This window comes from Anas acuta, chromosome 16, assembly GCF_963932015.1.
Source record: "Anas acuta chromosome 16, bAnaAcu1.1, whole genome shotgun sequence".
NCBI lineage: Eukaryota > Metazoa > Chordata > Aves > Anseriformes > Anatidae > Anas > Anas acuta.
The window spans coordinates 11,072,857-11,094,699 of NC_088994.1; the positions used below are offsets into that span (position 1 = coordinate 11,072,857).

General features: G+C 51.1%; 2 long non-coding RNA genes across 2 annotated transcripts in view; both read right to left on the reverse strand.

Annotated features, from left to right (window-relative positions):
• Positions 1-5,775, reverse strand: part of LOC137865201 (uncharacterized) — a 38,892-nt gene extending 33,117 nt beyond the window's left edge. Inside the window, exon 1 of the long non-coding RNA XR_011101821.1 lies at positions 1,745-5,775. This is a non-coding gene — a long non-coding RNA (uncharacterized lncRNA). The remainder of the gene's footprint in view (positions 1-1,744) is intronic.
• A 1,479-nt stretch (positions 5,776-7,254) lies between these two features.
• On the reverse strand, positions 7,255-19,660 carry LOC137865454 (uncharacterized). Its single transcript, XR_011101902.1, has 3 exons — positions 19,604-19,660; positions 9,377-9,501; positions 7,255-8,113 (listed from the first exon to the last, which is right to left on the reverse strand). It is a non-coding gene; the product is annotated as an uncharacterized lncRNA (long non-coding RNA).
• Positions 19,661-21,843: the final 2,183 nt, after the last annotated feature.

Genomic DNA, 21,843 nt, shown 5'->3' on the forward strand with positions numbered 1-21,843 from the left:
ATCTGTACAGTCAAGGGGCACTGGGAAATAGCCCCTACCACACCGCAGCCTTCCCCAGGGCAGGGGTCTGCTGCCGGAGGGCATGGGGCCAGTGCTGCTCTCGGGGTGTGCACCCCAGGGACTGCAGGAGGGCTGCAGGGAGGCCTGTGCCTCACCACACTGCTGCCTATCCGACAGCTCCTTCCCTGCCCAAACCAGCCCCGTGTGGCAACAGAAATCAGTCCTCAAGAGCCAGGCTGCTACCTCCGGCACTGATCCCTGCCAGCCAAAGCCATGGGGCGGGCACAGCACGGCCCCATCCTGCACCAAGCAGCACAAAGTCCCTTCACACAAGGCCGGGTGCCCACCCAGCCGGGACAGGCAGTAGCACGACCAGAGGGCAGGCTGCCTTGGGTCACTTAGCACCGGTACTGCACGGAGGAGAGTGGGATTTGTTTGTGATGCCGGGTGGCTTGTTTGTGTTAAAAATACATCTTGTCTCAGAGACGGCGTTTCAGGTAACCGCTGAGGGAGGCTGGGCATTAATGGTGCAAGGAGCCCCCCCCCAGGGATGCACAAGCACGCTGACAGGACTTACGTTACCATTACCCCTCCCAGCTGCAGTCCTGGCCATGGGCACACTCTTGGTGCTGTGTTAGCCTAAATCTCCCCCAGGAGGCTGGGCTGCCCCAGCACAGGCTCTGAGCACCACAGCGCTGGCTCCTGTGGCTCAGCTAACGCTACCGCTAGGTGACAGTGCTTCGCCCGCGCATCAGAGCCTCGCTGCCATCAATGTTTAACCCCGGTAACCTCAGCTGACCTCCCCTCTGGATACCTGCCAAGGGGCTCAGGGTGAGCCTGAGCAAACTTCACCTCCCATGGCAAGGTAAAGCTGGCAGTGTCGGCGCTCACTCCAGCCAGGGACACCCCTGTGGTCCCTCTAACAACCAAGATAAAGCTTTCTGGCTCCACTAGGACTGCTAGCTCCAGTTTATTACATATCATCTGGTTGTTAACATAATATGCTACTTATCTCTTATTACAGAAATGGTAAGAGCAGCACAAAATATCTCCCTGCTCACCTCCTGCCTCAAAATGTCTCTCTGCTCACCTCCTGCCTCAAAAGGATGAAGTAGCCGTAAATTTATGTGCGCTACAAACCCGCCTGGGCTCAGCCCTGGTGCTGTGGTGCTGGGTGTGCTCCTGGGGCTCTCACAGCCAAGCTGCCAGCAGCAGCACCAAGCCCGGCTGGCAAACGGCTGTCGTGTAAGTGCCCACCCCAATTACAGCGCTGGGGAGGTGTTTGGACGGCTCGCACACAAAGTCAGCGGGTACACTTACTAAATAAAATGCCCTTTTTGTTTCTGTAGACATCTTTTCCAGTGGAGGTGTCAGCTGGTTTCCACAGGAAATTTCTCCAGCAAATCCCCACGCCTCTGTGCAGGGGGGCAGACACCAGGACTGCACTGCGGGATGAGCTTTTCCATCCTGCCCACAGCCAGCACCACAGGAGCCTGCAAGTCACAGCTGGGCAGTCCTTTAAAGCTTCCCAGGCACGTGCAGGGCCATGGGCACGGCTCCTGGTGGAGCCTGCAGGTTCTCAGCCCCACAGAGGGCTGTCCTGTGCTCCACAGCTCAGCCATCAAGGCACAGACACCTGCAGCCTGACACAGGCAGGAGCAGGGCCACGCTGACTTCAGCCTGTAGCTAACCACCAGCCTCCTGACACCGTACCCAGGGCTCACCCCCAGCACCCACCGCTTACCTTCTGTGGTAGCACATTCACAGCACCCAGGAAGAGCCCTCAGCAGCAGCCCCAGCCCAGCTCCTTCTGGTGGAGCCTCCCCCCTCCAGGCATGGCTCATTAGCACTAACAGGGCTCCCCCAGCCTGCTCTCCCCCAGCCCAGCTGCAGAAGATGGGGAAGAAGATGGAGGCTGGGGATGGAAAGTACCAGCCTTCCCCTTGGGGTTCAGTTGGGGGGCCACAGGACGCCCTTCCCCATGCTCCCAAGCCCTGCTCTGCTCCTTTTGGACATCCTGGTTCTCAGCGAGCTCTCCCACAGGTGCCCTCATGTGTGCTCCCACCTCGCACTCATCCCTGCTCATGGAAAAATCGAGCCCCCAGCTCGCCCTGCTGCAGGCTGAGCGCCCTTCCCACAGGACAGCCCGGCCACCCACAGGCTCCTTTGCTCGCCACCTCGTGGTGGCAGCGGGCAGCCTGACATGGTCCGTGGCCACACAGCCCCACGGCTGGAGTCCCACAGACGTACGGGGTGCTGAGACCCACCTGGCAGTGTCTCATGGCCCCCATTCTTGCCCCACAGTGAGCACGACCCAACGGCGGTGACATGGGTGGATTTACACCCCCCCTGGACCCACGACAGCCCCTCCACGATGGAGGAGGGACAGGCGGGCCTGGTTTGCAGTGCGGTGGTTTTGTAGCCACCCCAGTGTTTGCAGCCCCAGGGCTGATGCCCTATGCTGGTAGCAGCATTTTTTGGGAGGCCTGGTGCTGGCCCTGCAGCCCACACCACCCCTGGGCTGGTGGCTGAGCCCCAGCAAGCTCTGTGGGGCCAGGCCCTGCACCACCGCCGTGCACACACTCCAACCACAGGCTTGGCCGAGTGGTTTTCATTAGACCTACAAAGCAAAATTAGCCCCAGAAAGAGCCAATGCCTGGCACTCTTCCAGGCCAAAGCAGCAGCTTCTGCATCGTGCCCCTGCAGGCAGGGTCCTGCAGGCCCTGCCCTAGCCCCTCTGCCAGCAGCCCTCACCTTCCTGCCCCGCAGCGCTCCCAGTCCCCACCATGCTCACCCTTTTTCTGTTTTTTTTGTTTTTTATTTTTTTTCCCCCTCTCAGTTAGGATAAACGGCACAAAAGGAGCCGTTCTGCTCGCCGCCCCCTCCCCAGCCTCCTCCTCCCCCTGTCTGGCAGGTCTGTGTTATTATTAAGACACTTGAGATTATGGTTGTCTGAAAGTCGAAGAATGACAGCAAAGAACCAGATGCTGTACACTGATAAATTACAAGGGCATTATGCAGAGGCAGCTGTACCATATAAAAGCCTAGTTTTTATACCCTGCCATGATTTTCCATGTGGCATCGTATGGTTCCAGCATCTGGGCGTCACCGTCAATGTCTCCCGTATATTTTGCTGAGCACTGTCATTATGATAATGAAGAAATTGCAGCAGACGTTAATTGCAGTTCCCGCTGGCTATTGCAAGAAGTCGAAGGCACGGCAGCGGGGCTGGCGGGGCCTCTCTCATCTCGCGGGGGGTTTCTTCACTCTTCTGGCACCAGAAGGGGGCTCTGGATGGCTCCGGGTGCTGTGATGCTCCCAGCATCGGGGCTGGCTGGGGCTGGTGGGCACGCTGAGATGGAGCTGGCAGGGCTCTGCCCCAGACCCACTGCAGAGGTTTTTAAAGTTTCTTCTCCCACTTGGCGTTCTCATTTGTGGGATGAGCAGAGCGCAGCCGTGGACTGCAGAAGGTGCCCCTGCTCCCTCCTCGGTCTGAGGCTAACTGCATGCAGAGCTGCTAATTTCCAGCCTTGCTATAGGATGTCTGCAAACTGTGTGTCCAGAAATGCTGGAGGGAGGAGCAGCGTATTGCCTCCTGACCATCTCCCCCTGACATCAATAGGGGCTTTAGCAGGAACATTTGCTGCTTTGATGAGCAATTTCCTTTATATCCGTGGAAATCCCGCAGCCCTACCAGCCCCACCTGCCTGCTGGTGCTTGCCAAGGGCGAGTTGATCCGAGCTGCCTCCGTGCTGTGGTTAGGAACAGGACGATTGCTCACACTGTGCGAGATCTCAGGCCACGCGCTTGCCATAACCACACCGCAGGTGGCACTGGCAGCACATCTGAGGGCAGCTACCCGGCTCCACATGGGCTGTAGGATCTGAGCCTCTGCTTTGCCCGGCGGGGACAGGACCCTGGGGACATTTGCAGGCTCCAGCCTCAGAGAGGACCCCTGTCTGTGGCTCTGATGCTCATTTATTCCCAGGAGGATTGATGAGGGGAATTTCAAGGTCTCAAGCTTGCTCTGACACAGGCAGTTCTCTCTGCCACTCCAAAATAATTGATTCCCCATGAGAGTTTGGATGCATGACCATCACCAGCAAGGTCACGGAGGGAGCCAACACCTCCAGCAACCTTCTCCCACCACAGCCAGGACCAGGAACGTTCTCCTGCTCCAGATCCTGCTCCAGGAGCAGCCCCACTCTCCACATCTGACAGCCGCCTCTGGGTGAAGGTTTTGGGTGTGGGTCCCGATGAGGGTGGCCACCCGGGCGATGCATAAAGCCTCTGGAATTTGCTGCTGGCATTCCCTTGCTCTGTGAGCAGCCAGGTGAGGATGGGTAGAATTGCCGTTCCCTGAGTCACCCCCTGATAACCGTTTTTAATCAGTCTCAAAGATGAAACATTCCTGCTTTTTCTTTCTCTTTAGCCCGGCAGGAGAGGGGCTGGTGCCACTGGTGTGACTCATGGCAGGAGCAGGGCACTCGGGCTCTCTGCCAGGCGCGGGGCTGGCGCCGCCAGCATGGCCTCTGGGAACCAGCCTCGTTGGTGCTGGCCTGTGGGGACACCCAGGGCAAGTAGAACAGCACATCGGGCAAAAGTGGCAGCTGTAGGAAGCCCCTGGTGAGCCGGGATGGGGTGGCAGCTCCCAGCTCTGGGCAGCCCCTGATCCCTGTGACTGCCCCCAAACCAGGGGATCATCCAAGATGGCCTCAAACCTCCCCTCAGAACTCCTCCAAAATGTGTACAACTTTCCAAAGCTCGTAAAAGCAGGTACCTCCACTTTTCCCTTCCCAACCCCTGCCAGACACACACATTTCTTTCCAAAGGGCTCTGTAAAGCTGCAGGTGGGAGCGGTGGCCTGCCAGGGAATGGCTGGTTTGACCAGAAGCAGCAAAGCCTGGGAAATCCTCGCTTGTTTCCCTTCTGGATCTGGTCTGAGGAGGTGCCGTGGCAGTGTGCGCCCAACACCATGCCTCCTGCCAGCACCTGGGGTATCACCATCAAGCAGCGGTGCTGGTATCCTTGTGTTATGCACCAAGAGCTCATTCCCTTCCTTGGCAGGGGCTCAGCAGGGTCCATGGCTCCATAAACCAGCACCCTGGGGCTGGAGGAGCTCCACCGTGCGGGTCTTGCAGTGCCTCTGCCCGGAGGCGATGCCGAACGCACTGACGCGGCGCTGAATTAAATCTCTCCCTCTCTGAAGGCAGCACTGGCAGTCATAACACTCACCTATTTTTTTCCAATGGGCAGTGGAAACTATGATGAGCAAATGTATACGGCTACGGCTTCAACGGAAAACTGCTCAGGGTGCCTGCACCTGGTCACCGAGCTGGCCCGCGAAATGGAGTGTGCCGGATTGAACATAAACAACGAGGGTGTGCAGGGGCTCAAGAAGGGTGCAAAAAGGGGTTATTTTTTCCCTTCAAGGGGATGTTTCAGCTGCCTGCCAGGCAGAGTGCAGGGAGCGGATGGGGGTAAGAGGGAGCCTGCAGCCCCATGGGGATGCCCCCCTCCTGCACTGTGAGAGAAGTACAGGAGGAGCATTGCTGAGCTCAGCCTAGCAGGGCGCTTCGCTCAGCACACTCACAAGCATTTAAAATCACATGGAAACAAAAAATAGAAGCATTGCTAAGACCAAATAGCATTTATGCCAGCTATTGTCAAAACTCCAGCTACCAGGAAAGAAAAAAACAAAAGAAAAGAGAAGCCCACCAGGCTTTAAAATGAGGAGGAGATGGAGGGCTTCATGCTGGGGATTTGGGAGCTGCCCCATGAGCTGCACCCAGGGCTGGTGGGTGAATTAACTCACTGCTCAGGTATGGCTCATTCACAAATATCCGCCGCAGCTGCTGCGGTCCCACTGGAGCCACAATTAGCAGCGATGCCCCAGCAGCTGTGCCAGGGCACGTCTCCTCTCGGTGACCCAAGGGACTGATTTACACAGGGTATGAAGGCTGCACGACAGTTAAAAGCCCAGAAAACAACAACGTTATTGCCTGGCCCTGCCTCTTGCCCGTCTCTCTTTCACTCTTCCCTTTCCCCAGAGAGGAACTATCCTGGGGCCAGGGGCAGCATCCCGCTGCTCAACACCCAGATCAGTGGCTGGGGGACTCCCAGTGCTGCCCGCATGCCTCTGCCTGCTCCATGCCCCTGTGGAGCACACAGCACCCTCACAGACCAACATAACCACCTGTGTTATCCATGGGCATGCAGAAAGGTGCTGCGGGCAGCCCCACATGCTCTGGCACAGCCGGAGCTGCACAGAGCGATGCCCAAAGCAACAGCCTATGCTCCGAGCCTCTCTACATGGGGATGGTGAGAGCTTGCCCAGCCACTAGCTTTTCTCAGTGTCCTGCAGCGCCAGGAGCTGGCCCCACTGCCCAAAACATGGGGCATGTGCTTCCCACAGCCCCCAGCAGAGACCCCACTACAAAAGTGTCTGCAGCAGAAAGAAAGGGCCTGGGGGACAGAGGAGATTTTCCTGCAGGGAGAAAAAAAAAAAAAAAAAAAAAAAAAAGGGAGAGGGAGAGGGAGAGGGAGGCTGCCCATCTCAGCTCATCGCTGCCTGGCACCTGTGTCCCAGGGCAGGCGTCCAAGCGCGCCGCGAGCAGGCGCGGTGCCACCGCAGCAGATGGGCACGAAGGCAGGCAGCACCGGGCTCACGCTCCCGCAGCCGCTCGGGGAGGGGGCGGCTGTTTAGGGCAAATTTCCCAGCTGAGAATGTCAAAACAGCTGCCAGTCTGGAGTTTATACACCTATAATTAAGGGGGTATGTGATTTCTAATCCAGCTCAAATGGAGCTGGATTAATTGGCAAACCTAAAAATAGCATCCGTGACCATGTAAGGCAAGCTTTTGTGTGCGGTTTAAATTAGGAAAGCGGGCTCTGGCTGGTTGGAGTAAGCTGGGAGAGACAGAGGCATCGTACTGCATCCAGACTGCCTACGAGGGCCTGATCCTGCTGAGGGACAACGGGAACCCACAGCACACAGCCCTGCCCAAAAGTAACAGCCTTGTTCCCACTGCCTGGAGCCCCCAGAAAGACTCAGGGTAGGTGGGCAGCAGCCTTACCTGCAGCTACCTCTGTTCCTGGGGGAATAGAAAATGTCTTCCCTTGGAGGTTAGCTCTTGGCTGGGCTCCTCCATACGTGCTTGCAGTTGCTGTGCCCCAGGAGACACCCCAGACCCCCCCTTCCCACACAGGTCCCATCAGCAGAACAAACTCTGCTGACTTGTGCTCAAACGCCGATCCACCCGCAGCCAGACTGCAAGGTTAAATTGCTTTTAATTTTTGTTTAATTATCTGCAGTGGCACAAATAACTAACAGCATCGATTTGAACTTGGCACACAAAGGCAGGTTCCAAATGGCAAAGCATATTATGAGATCGAATTATTAAACGTAGCTAATGAGCAAAATAATGATGTGGTGCCAAGCTATAAAAGGTTAGACTTTAAAGTTGTCACAGTTCATAAGCAAGAAAGATTTAATCACATTCTTAATCAAATATTTATATGATAATGTGTTTTAATCAAAATAATAGCAATTAATTTGGAGAGGAATATATTGTATGCTTCCTATCCTTGCATTATGGAGTTGTGTTTTTTTTTTGCGGTGGGGTTGCAGTGCACTTATTTCCTTGCTGAATAATGCATCAGCTCCAGCTGCGAGGTGTCCCAGCTGCCTGTGCCTGGGGACGCACCGGTGGGGCCACGAAGAGCAGGTCAGGCCCTGTGGGTGCCGTTCACCCTGCTCAGAGCCTCATGCTGCCCCCAGCACCCTCACCGGGCCCGGATCCATCCCGGCACAGCACCCGCCCGCCAGCCGGGGCCCCGTGCTCTGCCTTTGAAGCGCTTGCTATTCACAAGTGATTTAGCTGCTACCTCTTTCCCTCTGAATCCTGCCAAATCTCATAACTCTCCTTGGCAGCTGATGCTATCGCAATGATTTCCAGCTGTGGAAGAAGCAGCTTAAAATGGCTGCTGTGTCGCAGCACCGATCCTCTCCTTCCTCCCATCCTCATCACGCCAAGCGCCTGCAAAGCCTCTGCCGAAGCTCCACACGGGAGCACCATGAGGGAATGGACACGGATGCTAGACCTGCAGAGACCTGCCAGGGAGAAAGAGAAATAAATCTAAAACTTTGCCCAAAACTTCCAAAATGAAGCTTGTTTGAAATTTAAAAAAAAAAAAAATGGGGGACCATTTCTAACAGGAGCTGCAACAGGTAAGGCGTTATCAGAAAACATCTCCTCTTGAGGAGCACACCGAAGCCCTTCCAGCACAATTCCAGGGAAGCAGACAGACAATTCAGGTATTTCTTTTAACAGAGCCTCCAAACCACTGCTGCTCACTAAATGCAGGGAAAAGATCTTCAAACCATCATGCCAAGCAAAACAGAGACTATTGAACGGGAGCATTGCTCACCCCAACCCCTGATAAGGATGTGCCATTGCTCTATGCATATCTCAGATGAAACTTTTGAGGAAGATAAATGCTGCAACATCTGCCAGGGCTGCAGCAACCTCAGCTCCTGCAACCCAGCCTGGCACCAGCACCAGGCTCACCCCTGCTGCCCTAGAGGTGCCCATAAGGCAGGACGTGCCACTCGGTGCTGGTCCTGGGGCTTGCAAGGCAGCCACAGCCAGACCCTTCCCAACAAGGTGTCTGTCACGGCACCAGGGATGGACTGGGGAGTCCATCAGAGACACCGCAGCAGTGTCAAAGCACTGGCCCTGCCTCAGGGCCCTTGGCACACACCTCCACATATGCACAGCCCAGTATTTTTCTCCTCCTGTGTTCAGCCTCCTGTGCTGGGTGTCTGTATATGCACTTTTCGCTGTCTGCCTTTTTAACACTTCATCAGAAAGCTGGAATTTTTTTTAAGCGCTAAGTTTGCCGTTTCTGTTGGAGTCGAGATGAAAAGCTTTCAGTGAGCCACCTTTGATTGGAATCACTTCTGTTGCCTTTGGTTTGGCCAGATGTTTCCTAATTACTTATCTGTCAAGTATTTTTTTTTAAATGCACAGACATTTCCTCTAAATGAGAAATAGTGTAAGGTTCTTGTTTAGTGTCTTTGCCTGAGTGAAATAAGCCAGGCTAAGCTTCATCAAGGCTGGATTTTATGCTTGAACATGCAACTCAACATCAAAAGCTTGATCTTTTTTATTATTCAGCACAGCCTTTTTAGACCAACTTTAGCAGGAGCCAAATGGCACATTATAACTTGGGATTTAGAACTTTTATTTTTAAGGCTAGCTCTGAATCATGCAGCTTTCTCCTGAGCCTGAGACAGTTTCGTGCAATAACTCAGGGCCAGAATCTGCCACCATTACTCACGTCAACAAAGACTTATTTACACGCACAGACTTACTGAACGAGTACTGCTTGGTGTGAGTAATGGCTACGGAGTCAGGTCTCATCCTTCTCCCATCAGAAAGCAGTCCCACGGATCTGGGCCCACGAGGGTGTCTGCCCCTTACTCGTGCAGTACGGGCTCTGAGGTAGGGAGACAAAGGAGGAAACCTTGAGGAGTAATTCCCCAACCCGACCGATCCCTCCTGGCGGGGAGCAGAGGTGTGACCTAACGAGGCAGATGTCGTTACCTGTCAGCCACTGCAGACATTTGGCATCGATTTGCTGCCTGGTGCTATCAGGGGTCTTTTTCTTCAGGTGAGAGTCCCAGGGACCCAACGTCACTGCTCCCTCCACAAACAGAGGGGAAACCCACCAGCCCTGGGTGTTTTAAAGATTTCACTCTCTTCTTCCCCCTCCACCCCCCAAAAAAATACAAAAACCCCCATGTCTATCACAGCAGCTGAGGGGCAGGAGTCACCCCATGCCCACCGGGCTGTGCTGCGCACCCAGGCACAGCAGGGCTGGGATGGGAGGGATGCAGGGGAAAAAATCTGCGGCCGTCCTCCACCCTTCCTGAATCCAAGCACTGCTGCAGATAATAGGCCAGTACACCAGAAGGGGATTGGATCAACCAAAAAATAAAGCCATATAACGATTTTTCAATAGCTTTAGCTGTCTTCGAGGGCAAGTAGCGCTCTTTGATGAAAGCTGTAAGATCAGGCTGGTAAAGCTTTAGGAGTTTAAAGTTATTTGATGGCTGGTTATTTTTCTTCAAAAAGAGGCTGAGCACACCTCTGCCTCTAGCCTTCATCGCAGCACCAGAAGTGCTTTGTCAGTGTATTTGTGACAAATTAATTATAGGGATGGAAAATCTCCGTAGAAATGAATATTCAAAAAAAAATTTTTTTTTACGCTGTTGACTTCAGGGAATGCACTTCTCTTTCTAACGCTGTGTGTTTTCCTCATTAGCTCTCCCCCTCCCCCAGCTCCTTTCAGAAACTTTCAGAAATTATTAGAAATGGTTTTATTTTCAGCTAGCCTGGGGAATGGCATTAGCAGTGGAACAAACCCAGTGACATTGGAGCCTTCCTGCCAAGAAGTGGCCCATCAACAAGCTCCTCAGAGAAACCATCCTGAAATTACCAAACCAATCCCGATTACCAGATACCAGTAAGATGTCAGCATGGGGTTATCTCACAAAGCTTTAACATTTAAGGGGTTCTTTTTTTTTGCTGTTTTAAAGCCTTTCTTAGCAGGTAGTGCACTCCCCTCACATACCGAGTCTCCTTTACCTGCACCAGGCTGCACCAGTATCAAAAGTCAGAGTAGCAGCTGCAATGGTCACCTCACTGGTGGTTAGCCTGGGACCTTCCTGCCACCCTGAGCCAAGAACCCACCCCAAAAAACTAGCCAGAGGACTTCTGCTCTGAGTCATGGCCTTCAAAACCTGGTGAGCAATGCTGAGAAGGGCAGCAAGCATGGCTGGGTTTTGGTAGCTGCCACTGGAAGCATGCCCATCTGTGGCACTGGTTTTTCAGCATCTGCATAATAGTGCAAGTCTTCAAAAACTCAACTGGGATGAACGTGACTCCATATTTCTGCTCTTTCTGACCTCAGAACAGCTTCCCAGAAAGAGATACAGGACTCTTTCTCTTTGCAACGTCTCTGGAGAAGCAGAGGCTCCTTGTTTGTCTCTGTCTCTGATTATTGTTTCTAAACTGCAGATCTTTCAACTTGGGCAGAAGTCATTTCAATGAGCACATTTCCTATCTGTGAATTTCAGTAAGGCCAACAAAAGCAGGAGGCCACGGCTCCCCATCACCACCCACACCTCTGAGCTATCCTCACCTACATCCCCATCAGGCTGCTGCTGTCCCCATCCCAGCACGGCTCAGCCCTGAGTAAATCACTAAGAAATCATCCTGCAGGTCCTGGTGGCCCTTCTGGATGGATTGCTGTGGGGCGATGATAGCAGCCACAGGAAGATCCCACAAACCCACAGCTCAACAAGGAGCCCCATTCCCTGCTCCACTGCTGCCTCCCCTTCCTTGCCTACCCCCAGCACCTCAATTAACAAGCTGCCTCGTTAATGTCCTAAACTTAATTAACAAGTTGAATTAATAAGTAGTCCAGGCTGCTTAATTAATAATTAATTACTCCTCGTTTAATAAGGACATCAGGAACTAGTTCATAAGGGAATCACTTCAATAGATTAAGGTGAAACAAGGAACTAAGGAGCAGGGGAAGCATTAAGTGGCTGCATGGAGCTGGTGCCTGGACTGTGCCCTAAGAGCAGCTCTGAGCAGCTCCCCCTCGAGCTCCTGCCTGCCTCCTCCAGCCCCAAATCCGGGTCAGAAACACCCAAAACACACATTTGGTTCTTGAATCCGCTGATGACGCTCTCCAGAGCCCCGGGTCGGTGACAACTCATGGGGACAGCCCATCTCCTCCCAGGAGGTGCCTGTTCCTGCTGGAAGGGAGGAACTGTGGAAGGCACCTCACCCACGGGCTCTGCAGTAGTGCAGGAGGGTGGTGTCACATTGTATTTTGTACTTATCCCTCCCCTTTTTATTGCTCATTCAATCTGAAAACATCCTTTCCATGCAATGGCCTCTTACTTTCCAGGGAAGGACTGTGAAGGCATTGTAGTAGTCAAACCTCCTACAGAGAGAAGCTGCAAAGGTCTGCATGAACAGAGAGGAGAGGGAGACCCCAGGGCTGCCAGGCTTCTTGGCATTTGTGCAGTTGAGCTGAGAGTCAGGGCAGACACTGAATCCTCTGCAGCATTTCCTGGGTGTCCATCAGCACGGGGACCTGCACCCAACCCTCTTAGGTCAACCACCCAAAATGTGCTGGGACCACGCGAGAGACCTCCCAAAGCCCCTGCCATGCCCTGAACACCACGTGTGAAGACCCTGAGCACCAGGTGTGAGCAGCACTGAGGGTCCTGAGCCCAGGAAGGGATATGATTCTATGAATACCCTTCCCCACAGCACAGCCTGGGCTCAGCTCAGCTGCACCCAGCTCAATATGTTGCCGGCAGTTTGACAACATGCACGATTTGGCATTTTTCAGTAGGAAAGTGTGAAGAACTATGTTGATGTTTTCTTCTCATTTTGATACAGTAAATGTCTTGTTTCTATATTAATATTGATCTCAAGGTGTGTATACATATGTATACACACACTGTATACAAAAATACTCATAATATCATGTAACATTTCAAATTTAGCTAAATAAAAGCAGTTGATTTCTCCTGATGGTATTGGTTTGAAATTTCCCATCCACAAACCACTCTGAAATCCCAAACAAAACAAAAAGTCAGAGTTGTTATTTCCCACACAACAGATGTAACACAACAATCTCTAGGAAAACGAGATTTTTAGTTTTATTTTTACTTATGGTGACTTACGTTCATGGAAGGACTCAAAGATGATATTGAGTGTAGCAACAAAAGCCTTTTCAGAGATCAATTACCATTATTTTCATTTATAATGTCGTCATTTCCAACCTGAGTATTTTAACAGAGGGCAACAACCATTGTTGTTATGGCCACGTTGAGAATTTATATTGATTTATTCTGAGAAAACAATTAATGGTTGTCTATTTTGTCTCAAAATTTGGTGGATAACCTGCAATAAAACACAAACTAAAAACTTTGTTACTAATAATCACAACAAGATGGGGTAAGGGGGGAAGCTATTAAATGACAAAATGCTACAGACAGAACCTGTAAGCAAAATTGATCTAGAAATTCAGCTTCTTAACAGAAGAATGCAAGATGGTACTTTCCACAGTGTGGAAATCCAAATCAGTGCCCTCACATCTCTTATTCAGCTCTCTGGTATCTGGTGTGTCTCCGATTTCTCAGTGCCATTTAGTGGGAAGGAGCTGAAGGCAAGTGCAACTTATCTGTTGACAGAGGGAAACTCTAGTTAACTCAGGATTCTTTTTATGATACAAATCAGTATTTCTACAGTGTCTCCTCCCTACAGAAGGCCAAAAGCACACAGTGTCTCATACTTAGCCATATTTTACAGAGGGTGAAAGGGCTCAGTGTTTTCTTCAGTCTCCTTTCACCTGCTGTCCTCTTTCCCTGCCACAGCACAGGCAGTTCAGACCCAGCCCCCTGCTCCCCAGCCATAAAGGTTAAAGATAAATCCAGTGATAGCTTTTAGCACCAGTAAGAAAACCAAAGAGTACCAAAGAGTAGTCAGTGGTCTCCAACCTAAGGAGAACTGGGCTTGGAAAGAACTCATCGCTGACTGATTTGAGGTATTTACCAGTTGCTGCATCTGTTGCATGGCATGGATGTTCTCCCTCTGTCATCTGCACAAATCCACTTGAATATCTTCTTTTGATCAAATAGCATGTACAACACTTGGTTGGCATCTGGCTTTGTAATGCAAACAGCAGCAACAATCCAGATGGCCTTACGGGGAGTTTTGACTGTTCTCAGATGCTCCAAAAATCCAGTGGCAATGCTCAAGCAAAAAGATATCTCCCCCTCAAGGCAACTTAACACTGTTTTCTACAGCGATTACCATAGTCAGATTTCCCTGTTTCCTAACCACTTGTCCTGAATTTTGTTTTTGTGCAGTCATACAATAACTACAGATTTGGGAGGGAGTGGCAGTCAAAGAAGGCCCAAAGAGCAGAGTACGCGCACCACTCCCATCCCTCTGAGCAGCTGGGAATTACAAACGTAACAAATTCCTGTCCAGTGAAAACTGCATTTACTCATCCAAAACACATGCACGCACATCACCACTGCTATGAGTGCTAGGGCTTATTTTGGACCACAGTGGGCCACATGGATTTGTATGACTTGTAGATGCCTCATCAGAAGACTGGCCTTGCTGTGGGCAAGTGGCTCAGGCCTTGCTGAGACAGAGGCTGATTTTTTTCAGAGAGAAGGCACAAAGCTTTGCATGTGTCCAGGGGGTCGTCCTGAATCTCTTGGTTGTTGCTGCCCCATAGGAAGGCCCAGGGCTGCAGCCCCGCCTGTTGCAGTCACACTGCTTTGTGCCAGTTAGACCAGCTACAGAGCTGGGGACAAAGACAAGTCCCAGCCTTTCTTCTCACAGCTGAGCTCTGTTCCTCACAGCAGGGGATGCCACCTGCTCAGAGCTGCCAGCTCCTCTCCACCAGCTGCATTTTGTGTCAGAGACCAGGAACTTTTGCTAGTGATTCCCTGGGCCCACAGGTCAGCCTTGCTGAGGCCTGAGGCCCAAGTCCCCAGGGCCTAAGTCCCTGATCCTGCCTTTGGGCCAGACATGGCACATTTTAACTAAGCTTAACCTCCCCTTGGTGCAGCAGGACATGTGTTAGGGTTGATTTTAAACCTTTTTGGTCTTCCAGGCCTGCCTTGATGCCTCTCCCCCCACACTCCTATTTTTCATGAAATGCTGGCCAGCAAGGAGAAGAGAGTTCAGTGCATCTGTTCACCACCAACACTGACAAACAGCACAGGGAAGTGTTTCTAACCTGAAATGTATTGGCATATCTAACCAAAAACCACTTGATTTCCCCTGGAAAGCAAAAAGCTGTGAAACACCATTACTAGGAGGTTGCCCTTGCATGTGAAGTAATTGGATCAGGAAATAGGAAATATGAGGCAGGAGAGCTTAGCTGTCATTTTACAAAAACAATTAAATGCATGAAATGTATCTTAATGATATAATTAAGGCAGAATTATAATCCTCCATTAGTAGTGGCATTAATTATTGCAAGCACATTACAGTCAGTATCACTGGAATGAAGAAACCCTTTGTTATGCAGCTTTATTAAAAAACATCAAAATAAAAGCAGATTATCTGATCTTCAAGAGACGCTCCAACACAAAATTTCTTTTGAACAAACCCGGATTACGTTCATCTATTCAGGCTGATAGGAGAGGTCAAAGCATCAGAGGGAAGCCACTGGAAAGCACCACATGACTGCTAGGGCTGGCCATGGGCTGCCACAGAAGGTGCACAGCAAACAAGTTGTGTGAAGTAGGGTGGACTTGTACCATCAGAGGCACTACAAGCTGTTGTTGCAAGCCGTACGCTTGCTAGAGATGTATACACCCCACACTCCTGGGGTTCAGCATTTCCAAGGCCCAGACATCAGAGGTCAATCCATGGCTGGGAAGCTGCTGCCTGGAAGCCCCAGCCTCCAAAGGAGCCCCAAACATTGCTCATGCAGTCACTCCCAGTGCAAGACAAATCGTATAACCTCATATCACCTACAAATCTTACATGGGTACCCAAAGGTGAAATTTGGTCTTGAAGCAGCCACTGAACACAACCATATCATCCATTCTTCCTAAGCAGACTTTTAGCTTCCCTGCCTTCCCCTCAGCATCCACCACCTGCAGAACACAATAGGTCTGTTTCAGTTTTACAGCTCAGACAAGGTTCTAAGTTTTGCTTCTAGGGTGTCAAGACGGTCAGCTTGGCACTGCAGAGACCGGGACTTTGGAAATGAGCTCAGCTGCTGCAGGAGGAGCCAGTGATGGGCTGCTAAAGGCCTTTGGATGTTGCTCAAAACTGTTTTACATACTGGGACAAGTGGTGACATCGCTGATCTCAGGTGTGAAAACAAAAATACACCTTTCCAACCAAAGCAGGAAGCCATCAACTACATTTCCCCTGTGGGTACACTTATTTGGGACTCTAAGCAAACTTAAGAAGTCTTCCATGTGTATATTGATTTTTGTCACAAAATTCAGCTCAACAAACAAAAATTAGGAAAAGTTAACCCTCCTCCACAGACAGCTATGCAAGTCCTAGGTGATAATTGCCAGAGGACGAGCAAATGCATCAGTTGAGTGATGATGTGGATACCTGCTGAAAGAGGGGGAATTTTCAATTATGCTTGGATGATTTTTTACAAGTACATTTCCCGCTATATAGGGAAAATCAATTAGCAGGAGTCATTTGTTTCTGAATGCAGTGGCTGGAGAGAAACATTAGTTCAGAAACATTAATTTCTGGACAAATGTTTACAATTAAAATGCAATTTTGATTCCACTCAAGTCCTATGCTGCCACCCTGCATCTCCGCCAAGTCTGGAGAATAAAGGAGCGCCTCCAGGACGCACAGACTGGGGTTGCAGCAATGGGGAGTGCTGCAGTCAGTTTGCCACTAAGGCACTGAGCTGCAAAGGACAGAGCTGGGGAACTGGGATGTTCCTGCAGCCGAACCTTGATCCTTGAGAGACAAGAAATAATGGGGAAGCTCACACAGCTCTGAAGTACCCAGCCTGGGAGGAGAAAGAAGTGGCAACCCTCATCCCAAATGTGCAGGAGCACATTTGCAACCTTAGCTCCCTGCACATCACAGCCACTTGCCAGCTCACATGGATCTAAGGTTCAAGAGAGAAATTGGAAGAAAAGAACATTTTTGTTGTGTCTGATTCAAAAAGTATCAGAGTTTAAGCTATTCCTCCACATTTGCCAGGATCAGCCATGGTCAGGGTGAGGCCCCAGGACAAGCTCACTCAGACATCCCCTCTGCATGCCCTGAGTTAGGGAGAACACAAAGTCAAAGGACAGCACACACAGACAGCTCATGGTGATGGAAGACAATGTGATGCAGTACCCCAGGGATTTTTTTTTCCCCCCTACGTAGGAATAAAAAAAATAACAGAGTGATATAGACTTGCTTTAAAAGCAATTTGTACCTATGCCAGATGGCATTTGTGCTATGTGCTGAAGCCCTATAACTGATCCAGGAGCTGAAGACCAGAGGAAGCCCCATGCACGGTCAGCACTAACAGCTTTGCTTTTTCCAGTGCAGGCAGCACTGGAAGTCAGAACAGGAAAGTGAAACCAGTTTGTTTTCCCATAAACCAAGACTTTAAAATAAAAGACAAAGTCAATTTTCCAAACTCACATTCGATCCCAGCAGTTGCTCATGACTGGTCATATTTGTTCGTGACACTAAGACTTCATTTCTGGGCAGAAGACTTCCTAAAGAGTCAGGTATCTGAGAAATCAGGAGAGCTGAGCGAGCTTGAACAGACCGAAGGAGTCAGTCCACTTCCTTAAAGCCTCACTTCACGTCGTGCCTTTTCTACAGCACAACGAGCATCGCTTACGTTCCTGACACAGCACCTCTGCTCTCTGGTGCACCTACTCAGCCACGCTCCCTGTGATGGCAGGGCTTCCTTTGAAGCATTGCCAGGCTGTAGGCAATGGGGATCACATCCTTGTAGGTACATGCAGAGCAAATGTACTGGACACCCCTTGCTTTCCTCAAGATGTGGTGCACAGAAAGCACCTGTCTGCATTGCCTTCAGTGGGTTTTTCCACAATAAGGGTTGTTTCCCCACTGTTACTCAACGGGTGTAAGTTCTCAGCAGCAAGGTGCGAGTACATCCAGGCACTGCGTAAATTTGCAGGAATTGTTTATACAAATAGTTTATTTGAACATTTACAGTAAAATCTATCCTGGAAAAGGTAAATAGAGGTGCAGTTTCATGCCGCTCTTCCAACGTTACTGTAAATATAGACATATTTAGTAAGTTTTTCTTCCAGTGTGGGGACTACACTCCCAGCTGACCTGCAGTGGCACAGGAGGAAGAGGAAGCTTTCCAGACCTCCTGTTTGCAGAGCAATGAAACATAACAGGGCTCAGAGATCAGAAGGAAAACAAACAGAGCTCTCGCTTCTACCCCACACCCCTGTTTTCCCTCCCCAGGTTATATTTAGCTCCCACCCCACCCACGGGAGAGCTGCCCGAGCACTGCAGGGAACATCAAACCTTCCTCCTCCTCGGCTGGGAAAAACCAACAGAGCCACACAGCTGGGCAGAGGGAAAGAGCAGCTCTCCGGAGGCAGAAATAGGGGTGAGGAAGAAAGCAGTGGGGCCCATCATGGTCACACATGGTTTAGTTTTTAGCCTGATTCTCCTCATCTGAATATTGCAGAGCTTTGTTCTGGAATTCAAGAAGTAATCTGTGTGCTCTGTGATGGACAAGTGCACTAACAAGCTCTCTGGTGTGAACATGTGCTTAGGGCTTGTCATCCCCTGTGAGGATGCCACCAGTGTGTGCTCACTCCGAGGCACAACCCACCCCAGCTCTCCTCACATCCACACCAGCTCTGCTGCCTACCCCAAACCCCACAGCCTTTCCCTGAAAGAACACAAAGCACCCTGAAGGTGACCTTACAGGACTACTCCAGAGCTCCTAAAGGGCATGGATACCTAATCCTTACCCATCTTAGGGGGACCACATATAAAAATGCTGTCATTACTGTGCTGAGATCTTTAACTCAACACTTTGAGTATCAGAGAAGGATCCGTGGCCACAGCCCACCTTCCTCAGGGGCACGTTGTGACAGAGGGAGCTTACCACCTGCAACAGCACAGTGACCCCCCCCCCGGGGTTGTGGGGGTCCCCAGGGTGGCACCCTGACCCTGGGTCATGCATGTTCACCTTGCAACGCTCCTGATGTGCCCTAAGCTCAGGGTGTACGCCTAGAAGGTAAAAACTCTCCCATTTACCCCTTGACAGCAGTGAGGCCACAGCAGGGAGGGGAAGGCAAGGCCTGGTGGTTTGGTGAGGAGCATGGGGGGGCTGCATCATCCCCCAGGCTCCTCATTAAGCCAGGCTGCTCGTTAGCAGTGTACCCAGCAGCGGCTGCCTACTTCAGTCGCTCCCATAACCAAACGCAGCTCCCCAGAGCCACACCGAGCTACCTGCTCACTGCCCAGGCTCCCCAACACAGGGGACAAACACCCTGAGGAGCTGCTTTCTGACTGGCACCCAGAACTCACCACTAGCCACTGCAATCATGATTTATGGCTGCTGTCAGCCATCAGTCTCAAGGCAGCTGCTTGTGTTTGAGCTGGGAGCCAGGACAGCACGAGGAGAGGGCCGAGCACCCACCAGGAGCTGACAAGCAATGAATCCCAACCAGCAACAGAAGCTCTCCCTCATCTCTGCATCTCAAAGCCTACTCCAAGCACACTGCATCACCTTTCTGTCTTCCTAAGCCTCTGTGCTTTATATCACAGCTCCTCTGCCTGGTCCAGAGCCATCAGCTCAGCCAGAGCTCCAAATTTCACATGGGCACTTTTAACCTTTCCTGGGCAGGGGCTCTCCACATGCTGAAGCAGGGGGAATGCTGCAGAGCAGAGCAGCCACCACACAGCCCCAGGAACCAGCGGTGCCACAGGCTGTCAGTGCACTCAGAGCCACCTGTGATGCTCCTGCAGGGTGCCCTAAAAAATGCCATAAATCCCAAGCATACCTCAGAAGAACAAGCACAGAGAAGACTGCTGCTTCAGAGGATCCAACAAGTCTTCTCACCACTGGGGCAGCTTAAGTTGACTTCCAGGGCAGGGTGGGATTGTGATCACCTGTGCAGGACCAGCCCCACACATCCTGTGCTGTAGGATTGAGCTGCTGCAGGGCTCCCAAGCAGGGGCAGAGGGCGGATGATGCTAGTTTGCCCCAGCAGCCTGCAAACAAAATGGATTCAGGCAGAGCTTTTCCAGCCTGATCATGTCTAGCAGCACAAGACATTGTGCCCCAGTGCCAATGCTGGATGGGGAAACGTCCCCTGTGCCCAGCACGGAGCTGCCACTGGGCACAGCAGCCCCAAGGAAGGGCTGGCACGGGTGGGTGAGCACAGCATCTCCAGGAAGGCACCACCATGGTTTGGGTTAGGACAGGCGGATAAAATACAGAGACAAAAAGGGGAAAAAAAAAATAAAGCTGCTGTGAAGTTTGGATGCTTTGAAGTTGGAATTTGCACCTTCCAGTGAGCAGAGCCAGAAACGCTGCAAAAAGGGCCTCAGTGCTGGAAGCGCAGGGTGAAGCTGAACCTCCTTGCTGAAGTCCTATTAAATTTGCAGCACAGAAATCTGTTTAAAATCAAAGCCTTTGCCACTTGTGGTTTCCAAAAGTCACAAAACTGTTTCTTCCGCTGAGCTACAAAAAAAAAAAAAAAAAGTCAAAAATAATCTTTTGCCAATCAGCCATGCTGCAGTGTCCCCAGATCACCTTATTAGCTGCAGAAAGGTAGCCTAGTAACAATATTTTTCTGCCCATTCCCACGCACTGTGTTGGTTGGATTTGGTTTTTGTAGCTTTTTTTTTTTTTTTTCATTAAAAAAAAAATCCCCTTTGGAAAATGTGGTTTCATCTCAGTTCTCATTTTCTGTGGGAAGACGTCGGTTTCAGCTGTGAATCCAAAAATGAAAAAGCTGTCATTCCAAAACAGAGACTGAAAACAAAACCCTGCCCTTCCCCACAGCCCGTGGGCCTGTGGAAAGGTGGCTGCTGCTACCTCGGTACTTGTGAGCCTGGCTTTGGGGAGGGGACACTGCCCCTCTCGCATAAGTTGGGCGTTTTGGGGTGAACTAAGAGGACAGCAAGTGGTTGGGATGCTCAGGAACTGCTCCAGCACATCGCTGCCCTGCTGCCTGCAAGGACTGCACACAGTGAGCCCACAGCACCCCGTTTGTTGCCCCCAGCGCTGTGATGTTCAAGCACATGGGCTCTTTCTCACCATCTCCTGGCCTTGCTGATTGCTCCCTCAGGGCTCACATCCGTGGTGTTATGCTCTGAGCAAGGAGAAATTTTAATTTTCATTTTTTATTATATATACATATGTGTATTCATTATTTATATATATATTCTATTTTATTATTTTATTCATGGTACATGAAATGAGACATCTGTGGGGGTTTAGGGTAGGGGCTGATCTTCCATGAGCACTTTACAGCCCCACGGAGATCCCACTGTATTTAGAGCTGTTGGTGGCAGTGCTTGCAAGCAGGTTGTATGTAGGAGTGGAGGTGATGACGACTGTGATGAAGATAAAATCACAGCCTGACTACCTGCTTGACCCCATGCATGATTTGTGCATTTTGGACCATGCACACACGTTGAAATGCACATTTTGCTTCCTAAAGGTTATCTGCTAGCACAGAGCCACCAGTATCTGGTCCTGCCACTGGGCTGCTGGCAGGGCAGGTTTCAGCATCTAGGACAGCCTTCCCAGACGGAAAAGGGAATCCAACCCTCGAGAGCTCTGTATCCCAGCTCTGGGATAAAGCACCATCTTGAGAGCGAACATGTTAGCTTCAAACACTCATCTAAGTTGCTCAGTTGGTAAAATAGAGCGAGCAGGTTTCTGCTCATTTCAAAGAGGACTTAGAGGAAAAAAAGGCTTCCTGATTAACAGCTGCTGTTTTGTAAATGGACTGGAAGGCACCAAACGGTGACAGATCCGGCATTACAGCATCTTCAGAAGTACTCTGTGATGCCACCAGGGCATGGGAATGTGCCAGGCTGGAAGCTGCATCACCTGTGGGGTCCCAACAGCAGCTGGGGGCCATTCCCCAACCCAACTACCCCACAGCTACTGTACAGCTGCTTCTGACACCCAGGGATTTTGAGTGAATTTGGTCCAAACTATACCTGTTTGAGTATTCAGCCCAGCAGAGTTTGGGGCGAGTCTCTGAGCCCTGCCAGTGCAGCCAGG